The sequence below is a fragment of the Caretta caretta genome, chromosome 7 (assembly GCF_965140235.1).
Source record: "Caretta caretta isolate rCarCar2 chromosome 7, rCarCar1.hap1, whole genome shotgun sequence".
Lineage (NCBI taxonomy): Eukaryota > Metazoa > Chordata > Testudines > Cheloniidae > Caretta > Caretta caretta.
The window spans coordinates 71,705,634-71,715,919 of NC_134212.1; positions in this window are offsets into that span (position 1 = coordinate 71,705,634).

Sequence of the window (10,286 nt, forward strand, 5' to 3'; positions counted from 1 at the left end):
TCTCCAGCAGTGAGGTAGCAAGTGAGAGTCAACACCAGAGACAAGCTGCATTTTCTAACCTTGGTATTCTTTTCTCTCCCCTTCTGAGTGAGTTTGTCTTATTCTACCTTCTAGGAAACAAGATAGGACTTGAGCACCAACAGCTCCAGCCCATCATTTCCGCCACCTTTTCTCTTTTCCCCAAAAGAACAGTTATTACCATGTTTAATACCACCTAAAGGACTGTCAGACAGGGGGGTTTGCCTTCTAAAATCTCTCTACAGCTAAATGGAAAGGGAACAGTGAAAGCCTTAAAGAAGACTTTACATTTCAAATACTTTCACTGTTCTGGGTTTGTGTGTGTGGATTTTTGTTTTTTCCTGTATCCTTAATAAAAGGCTTAAAAGATTTTTAATGGGTGTTTCTTGCCATGGTACTAAGCAAGCTGAGGTCTTTGTCTACTAAGCACTCAACCTTGTTTAACAGCGTTTAATATTGGACCATGACAGATTGCTGTCATGCCTTTGACTCTTTGCGACCCCTATATTCTATCTCAGTTAATACAACTGGAGGGACAGGAAAGACTCGAAATTATGGATTTTTTTTAATGTTCATTTTGTGTTTGTCAATTTTTAGCAATAGCCTTGGAGGTTGACACTCTTGATTCATCCACACCAAAGGCATGGAGACTATGCAAGCTTCCCCATGCTGCCCCACCAATGTGCCCTGAGCCCTGTCCCAGAGACATACCATCTGTGGTGGTGAGAAAGTAATTCAGTGTCTGTTTGTATTTTGACCTTGAACTCCTGGAGGAGTCTGCCAACAAGTATTTCAATTAGTGCCCATTGTGGTGTGCTGCTTTCTGTATGTGTTGAGTATCTGCCCATTGGGAACTGGAATAATTTCACTGGAATAATTTTCACTGGAATAATTTCACTTCAGCTTCCAAAAAGCCTTCAACTGTTTGCTAATGAGTCTGATGGAATGATTTTAATCTAGGTTAAATTTGAACTAAGGACCTGCATCCTTAATATTCGCAGCCATAACAAGCCCAAATGACCTAGCATCTTGATGCCATCATTCAGCCTATGATAGATTTCCTATAGTGTTTTCAAGAGGGCAGTTACATCCTGAAATGTGTCTGTAAAAAATTAAGTTCCAAATTTATTCTCTCAGTCACTTCCATGTCAAATCTATAGTGCTGATACTTGGAGAAATTGTTTTGAGATTTGTAAACTCTGTGCTCTCTGCCTTTTACATCAGTATTAATAACGTTTCTTCAATCAGAACTTCTTGTGGCTAAAAATCCTGTTGATACATGAGTCAGAATAGGATCCAGCTTAATACCCAATACCTGTATTGCTCTATGGGTCTAACAGTAGGAAAAATGCATAGAGAACCATAAAGTATAATACTAAAATAGCTTATGTGCTGAATATCAGTGCCACTTTCTTGCTACTGTGTGCCACTAAATAAAATGTAATACACTAAGACACAGATTTTGGTGCTGTGAGCCATGATAGAGCTGGAAAAGGAGTGGAGAGCAACTATATAGCACCGATACAGTATATAGAGGGGAACTGAGCCAGATTCAGATATCTGGCCAGAACCTCAACTGTAGTTGAAGAGAACTCAGCACTCCTGCAAGTGGGGATGTTTGGAAGGGGAAGGGTGGTGCAGTGATGTTTTTCACCAATGTTTATGTCTCCACAATCCTGGCCCCATCAGGATGCTGCTCTGACCTCCAGCATGTCTAATTTGCCCCAGCTGCCATTGGTCCCAACGGCATTTTCTACAGCAGTAGTTAATAAATCTCTGTCCACAATCCTTATGTTGGTGGCCAGGATGGAGGTTGCCATAAGAGCTGCTATGGCAATTTATTGCCATATGAGGGATTCCTGTACCAGCTGAGGAGCTGGAGAAGGTTTAAGGAGGTGTAAGTTAAAGTGGAGTGAAGGTTTGTTAATTTGTGCCTTAGACTTTTTTACAGCCTCTCTGTGTAAAAAATATATACTTATGTAGACTCTAGTGCAGGTATAAGCTTCTCTAAGGTGGTATAAGGGGTTGACTATGCACGTCACTTCTGAATTTACCCCCTTTGAATCTAAGGGAGTCTGACCTGAGAGGGTGTCTTAAATTGGTGTAACATACATTTATTTCCATTGTCCTCAAGGGGTCCCTTACACTGACTTAGACTGTCTCTGGACTTTCTTAGCTTGCATGAGCCCTTAGGGATGGCAGTGAGTAGAAGCACTTGCTATACCTTTTTAGAAAACAAAACAAAACAAAAACCTTCATTCCCTAACCACAGTCCTGCTGGAGGTTGATGGCACACAAAGCAGGAGCCCCTGACTGTGCCATGGCCTTACAGACACACTTATCTAGCAAGTACTTGCAGCAGCCTTAGCCTCCACCAGTCCCCAGTTCTGCTTCCCAGCACTTGTAGACAAATTATAGCTATATCTTGTATGAGAGGAACAGGGAGACAGACAGGGGAACTCTCCGTGTCCTCTCAGAGGAGAGATTAATTATAAGGAGAGATTAATAAGACTGGGACTTTTCATCTTAGACAGGGGGGAGGGTATGATAGGGGTCTATAAAATCATGACTGGTGTGGAGAAAGTAAAGAAGGAAGTGTTATTTACTCCTTCTCATAGCACAAGAACTAGGGATAATCAAATGAAATTAATAGGCAGCAGGTTTAAAACAAACAGAAGAAAGTATTTTTTCACACAACGCACAGTCAGTCTGTGGAACTCCTTGCCAAAGGACGTTGTGAAGGCCAAGACTATAACAGGGTTCAAAAAAGAACTAGATAAATTCATGGAGGATCACTCCATCAATGGCTATTAGCCAGGATGAGCAGGGATGGTGTCCCTAGCTTCTGTTTGCCAGAAGCTGGGAATGGGTGACAGGGGATGGATCACTAGATGAGTACCTGTTCTATTTGTTCCCTCTGGGGCACCTGGCATTGGCCACTGTCGGAAGACAGGATACTGGGCTAGAAGGACCTTTGGACTGACCCAGTATGGCTGTTCTTTGTTCTCTCCCCACAATGAACCTTCAAAGGGGCAACCTAAAAATGGTCATCTGTAAGAAGACAGGGTTGGATTTCTTTAGGGTGGTGTGTGTTTGTTTTTTACACTAACTTTTTTTAACAATACCCTACTGTACTTTGAAGTTGACTCATTTTATGTTTTCCATGGAGTTGGGGTAATCTTATTTCTACTGTCAGTCCTACTGGCACTTCCCATTATCAATGGAGACACTTAGTTCCCTAGTTGACATCAGACACTCCCGTTCTATTTACCTCTACTTTGGTTGTCAACTGAACTGTCCTAGTAATATTTTATAAGAAGAAATGTTTTTACATTCTCTCAATCTCCCACGCTGTGTGTGTGGCGGTGGGAGGGGGGGTACCCAGGCTAAATGTGTTATACAAATAGATTATTTCATGACAAAAAATCAAACAAATGTTTGTGAAGAAAATAAAAAAACCCAACCCATACATGATAGTATGAAAAGTAATATAATTTGAACAACTTAATAAAAACAAGCTACAGTCAAAGAGGATCTGGGTTTTATGCAAATAAAATCACTATGCCTATTACCAGAGTATTATGAAGTAGAAAGACCTCTGCACCTAGGGATACTATGAAAAGTTTTTTATTTATTGTAACTCTTAGAATTTGCTCTTAGCATTTTAAAGACAGAATTGTGGAGCCTCCAAAAGGCAGACTTTTACACTGCTGAGGAAAAAGAGCTCTCCGTATATTATTAAGATGCTGAACAAATTACCTGCATAGAAAGAATATTCTTCTGAGACTGTTTATTTTTTCTCTTAGCTCTCTGGCAGTATAATACAGTTATGATGGTGTAACTATTGCCCTTCAGTGACATAGGAATAAGACAATGTGAGCACAGAAGATGGGAAAGATCTTTTAGTTTCCATGTAAGCCAGTCCTAAACTTTTCCAACAGAATTTGTCCAGAGCCAAGCCAAGAAAACTCCATCACCAGTCACTATGGGTCCAGTCATGCAGTTCGTTTTTCATCCATTACTGCAGTGTATTGGAATTGGGTAGTATGCTTTGTGAGCCTTCTAGTGGCCCTCACTGTCTGTTTCTGAAGTCACAAGAACCCTGCCGGAGCAGCCGAAAGGGTGTTTTGCTGGGTATATATATCGCTCGATATCCAAGGTACTTATCTGACCTCCATTATTACAGTATCTGAGCACCTCACAATTTTAACCTGTTTATTCTTACACCACCCGTGAGGTAGGAAGTACTTGTATTCCTATTTTACATATGGGGAACTGAGGCACAGGGAGGTTAAGTGACTTGCCAAAGGTCACACGGGACATCTATAGCAAAGTAGGGACATAATCCTAGGTCTCTCAAATCTTAGACTAGAGCTTTCTCCACTGGACACCCTTTCTTTCCTAGGAATCCAGACCATGTGTGTCATGTACGTCGTTAAACAGTTATCTGTGTGCCACTATGGTTCTTTCATATTACATGTGTTGTGCAAAGAGCAGAAGACCCAGTATATATGCAAGCACAACTCCCCTAAAGTTCTTCACTGAATACTCATTGATTTCACTGGGAATTTTGCCTGACTAAGCACTGCAGGACTAGAACCTTTATAAACTGATGACAAAAAAGACACTGCCTATCAAATAAAAGTCACGCTTTCGTCCTAGACTACCCGGAGCCAGTTTTAACACCAAGGTTTGTTTGAGAAAGTTATGAGCATGTGAAAACAAGGGATTAAAGCAGTAGACATTTTGCAGTCCTTACAGTGTGATTGAGACTGAGCAACTGCTACAACATGTCACACAAAATAACATCCCTTTCAAAATAATATGCATGCCATGCTAGAGTGAAGCACAATATGTGATATTTAAGTTTTAGCTTCCTTAGGTCAGGAACTCTCTAACCTCTCTTTGTAGTACAATGCACAACGAAGGTGCTATGTATAAATGTTGCATATTAATAACAATGTTAGGAATTCTAAAGGTCCAGATTCTGCAATTAGATTTGCTCAGGTGCAATCTTACACCCTGTGCAGCCCCAGAGAAGTCTATATGGCTCCACGTGGGCTCAGAGGACTGTCCATGTGGATCTGATCACAGGTAGGGAGCCTAATTGTTCAGTCCAAACCTGAAGACTAAAATCACCACACCAGCCTATTGTTCATATCAGTAGAACTTTGAAATTTCCCCCACTCTTCAATCTTAACTTTCATTGGTGATCTGATTTAAGACAATCATTATTTGCTAATTCAGTAATTTGTGATTTAGCAAAACACCAATTACTGTTGGGAGTAAATGAAATAACCCAGATGCGCATAGATAATGACATTTTAACATTAAAATCAGTTTCAAAGAGTGATCAGATGCTCCTAAACACTGCATTAGTATTATCTTCTCAGGAAAAATGGTCATAAAAAACCCATCTCATTGACAACAAAGTTAACTCTCTGAAACATATTACTTTCACCCATCATTAATAGTAAATGGTGGTCTTTCTGGAATGTTTTAGCTCTTTTGTCCTAGCAACATTCCAGTTTGGATAATTGCATTCTGCCAAACTATAATTCCCTCTTGCTATGTCAATTCAGATATGTGTTGTTCTGATTTCCTCTTTTGCATTGTTGAGCTGGCCAGTATCATCTTCAGTGTTCCCTAGAGACAGATGCATTTCAGTGGCCATGGAAGTAATTGCTCTGTGTGTCTGTAGTTTGTAAGACACACCATAATAAAAATTAACTGGTATCATTAAAAAGCAAAAAAAAAAAAAATCAATCTAGATTGGTGGGATTTTACACTACACCAGAGTGGGAGCCAATGGTTACAGGATACATATTAGCTGGCGAATACATGTTACAGCAAACATACCACCTAGAACCAAATAGGAAGGGGAGAGAAAGAGAATTGTGCAAACATCCTAACAGGAAAATTGGAGAAAATTAACCCAGTAACTTCTATGCAGCTTATCTTTGCTCTGTACTATAAAGAAGGGAAAGTGGGGGATGTGTGACTGTGGTGGGGTGGTCACTATTTTGTTAATGACAAAAAAAATCTCAAACAGATATAAAAAATGTCAGAGAACTATGTTGGAGTTGATTCAGTTTAAAAGTAAGTGGGGAGGAACCAGGAAGAGAACTATAGTCCAGTCCCAAGGCTGTATATTTTATCTCTAACCAAAAGTACTGCATGAAGCAGATCAGCAAAGGCTAAGCCTAAAGGTTTGCCTATGTGTGAGATGATGCTGCTGTGTGGAGAAATCCTGAATGAAGATCTAAATTGCAAAAAAAGGGACATTTTGTAACATGCTACACATGCCTGTAAGGACAATATGAAACATGGGACATTTTTGCACTATGATAGCGCCCTGTGTTGCAAAACTTGTCTTCAGCTTTAGGGATGAAATTTGGTTGGGACTGGTGGTATTTGACCAGGGGTGCTGGAACAATTTTTATATTGGGGGATACTGAGAGCCATTGAACCAAACTGTAAACCTATATATGATGGAAACCACTTCAAGTCAGGGGGTGCAGCCACACCCCAGCACCCCTAGTTCCAGCACCTATGTACTTGACTCAAGCTCCAACAACAACCCCAACATTGACTCTAAATCTAAAGTAATTCTCTCAACTCAACTGCTTAGCCATTCTTTGCAGCTATCTGAGCTATTGTAGCAGTTGGGGCTCCTGCACATTTATTTAGAGGATGACAAAAGCCTGTGGCTCTGGATATTGGAGGTTGACTGGACAATCCCCTGTTCCACCTTCACCAGGCAATTAAAGCCATACCCTGCGCATATGACCCAGTTCATTCACAGAGGAACTGCAGTGTTTCTGCTGCTTTGGGCTATCATCTGAGAGGTATGGGATTCAGCATTTTCCTGTAGAGCTATTCTTCAATTCTCCTGTGTACAGGCACAGCAACAGCTTCACAAACATAAAGCTAGAAGCTAAATAGTTGCTTTACATTTAATCTTAAACCTTGTCTGCACTCGGTAATATCCCCGATTCTTCCATTAGTGACCATCAATTGGCCTAGCTGCACTGGTGCTGACCCATTAGTGTGATCAGGAGCAAGTCAGGGTTTACTTTGATTGAACCTGTCAAGGATTACCCCTGCTTCTAATCAAAGTAATTCCTGCTTAGATCAATTGTGCAAACCAAAGCTTGTTCTCTGCACTTAGAGGTCACTGCTTTTTCTTGTTGATCTTCAAATGTCGAGCTGGGGTTATTCCCAATTGTAGACTTAGTTCTGCATAAACAGCAGGTGCCATAGGATAGCAAAGGTAATGTCATGGCACAGTGATGCCTACTGGCTCTATCTTTTGCCTGTTTGGAATGCGTCATTAGAAGCCCACCGTTACTATGCAGACTGTAATGCAGTTTGCCTTGGCTTTTATGTACATCCCATAAAACGTGTATTTCAGCTTCTTGAAAACACTCTGCAGTATGCAGCTGACCTGAATTCTCTCCCCTTGTCCCTGTTCACAAATGGGAGAGATTTGTCAGCACCACCTTTTATAAGTAGCTTGGAAAATCCAAATCTCTTGTTGTTTTATTTATTGATGCTGACCTAAACATGTGGCGACTGCAGAAATTTGCAAAGAAGGCACTTTCAGAGAGACTGTCAGCAAACCACCATCCCTTATGTATGTGGTGTAACATCAAATAACCAATGGGTCTCATCAAATAGCCTTAATGCAAGTGTGTGTACCACTAATTGACCCTTGTAAATTCAGCATAGAGCTCCCTGGGAAAAAAAGATTCTTTGTCAGTATCTATATTTACATTTATTACTGTAGTAAGCAGAAATCCAAATATTGTCTGTAATTAAATGTAAACTACATGAGTGCAACAATAAGCTTGTACCAATAAGTGTTCATGACCTGTGAGGCCTGGCCTATTATTGTATGAGGCCTCATAAAACTTTCCCAGGGGACAAGCCTGACCACTGGACAACATAGTGCTTGAATCCAACCACCTGGCTTGTGAACAGAAGTCTCTGAAAAAGGAAAGAGCTATGGTATCAGCACCTTTTTTTATATCTGAAACCTTTCGGTCTCGCTCCAACTCCTTGAACAAATTTGGGCATAGGTGTATATATAGAAAAGTCGATCCAGCACACTTAGGGATAGCTGAAGTGCTAAATAGTCAGGAATGGTATTATTCTTTTTATACATTTGTATAAGTGAAGGTAATGATTAAATAAGGAATAGCCCACAGATAATTTGTTCCAAGGAATCGTTTGGAACTGGGAAACAGTTGCTCGGTATACGAACAGGAGAGAGGGAACCTTTCACCTTTAAGTCACTGTTCATACAAGGTCAGTAGAGATCCAAAGTGGTCATCAGCTGAAGGCTGTTTGACCTATATGAAATGTGAGGTTTGTCTCTGTCACAATAGCCACTAATACAACCCTCAGCAAAGGCCAATGATGTCATGTTAGTGAAACAGAATGACCCACTTTCTTCCTCCTAAATCTGTTTGCTAGCCAGGCTAGTGAGGAAGCTAGCCCTGCTGCTGCCAGTGCTGACCCTGTCCTGTGACTAAGGAGAAAAGTTCACTCTCCAGGTATGTCTGTGCTGCAATTAAACACCCTAAGCTGGCCCTCACCAGCTGACTCGGCCTCGCAAGGCTCTGGTTGTGGGCCTCTAAAACTGCTGTGTCGATGTCTCAGCTCGAGGTGGAGCCCAGGCTCTGGTACCACATGAGGGAGGAGGGTCCCAGATCCTGGGATCCAGCCTGAGCCCAGATATCTACACTGCAGTTTAGAGCCCCACAGCCTGAGCCCCATGAGCCTGAGTCAGCTGACACAGGCTACCCAATGGTGTTTTGTCGCAGTGTAGACATACCCTCCATGCCTATAACTTCATTACTAGCTTTCACAAGCAGTAAACCGGAGCGAGTGTGGGAGTAAATCCCCAAAACAGTGAGCAAGATATTAGGAACCTTTAATCTGAAATTATTCTAAACAAGATAAAATGTATTAGGATCTGGTCCATTCTGATTAAATACTGACCATTTTTACTGTGCCAGTGTATACTGCTTGTTCTCAATTTTCTGAATTTACAGAAGAACAATTGCTTTGGAAATTAGGTAGTAATTAATTAGTCCAGTGTAATGTTGCCACAGCACAAGGGATTTATAAAATATAATACATTTATTTGTATGTTCAGAATGCTACCAGTCCCATATATCATGAGTGCATTCTAGCAGCGTATGGAGCAACATTTCCATGATCTTAGCAATATCTCTTATTTCCTTGTTTTTTTCTAACCGGGAGTTTCATGTACATGGGAAAGATATTCCCTCGCTAGTGGCTATTTCAGCCTTCCTTCTGAGTCATTAGCAGTACTGTCTTCATTTAGATCTGTCAACACCTTCCCCACACCACATACACACAGACAGCCATACCAGAGCAAACCAGTGGCTCATCTGGTACAGTATCCGGTTTCCTAGAGTAACCAATGTCATGTGTTTTAGAAGAAGTTGAAAGAAACCCTGTTGTAGATAGTTACAGAATAATCTTCCCATAGGGAACTCCCACACCTGAATTATTAAGGTTTGTATCTCTTCCAAAGGTTTTGTTTTAATCCTTACTAATGCAATTGCAAATGTACCTAGTGAGATCAAATACTGTAAACATTTCTTCATATCCCAGTATTGTCAGAATATAAAGAGACAGAAAAGTGTTAGGGTTGGTTTGTTTTTTATGGACAAGAGCAATAAGCAACCACTAATATTTCAGGCAAAAAAAACAATTTGTAGTCTAAAAATACATAAGTTTGGGAACCATTATTGAATTAATTTCTCTCTGAAAATGTTATCATATGAGTCAACCCTACAAATAAATCTTGGAGCAGAAAATATCATGGCCTAATTAGAGAGACAAGGGAATTGTGAATATAAATTAATGTTTTTTGTTGGAATTGTTCAAAGCTATAGGAAATATATGAATTAGAATTAAACTTAACAATAAAATAGCCACTGGCAATATCTACACCTAAGAGATTAAATTCTTAACTAGTCCACTCTGGGATAATATTCCTGGCAGTGTTACTTATTTATCTACTAATACCATTGCCAAAAACCTAATGATCAGCCTTGACAAAATACAAATCCCTTCTGTGATTTATGTGTAAAATAGGCTATGAGAAGGTAGTATTCCCACTCTGTTTCTAATAAAGTATTCATACACTAATATAGGTAGAGCTAGTAACAGCACCTGTACTTAAGGTTGCTCGACCACAAACTATTATAAGACTATTTTCAGTTGCTTCA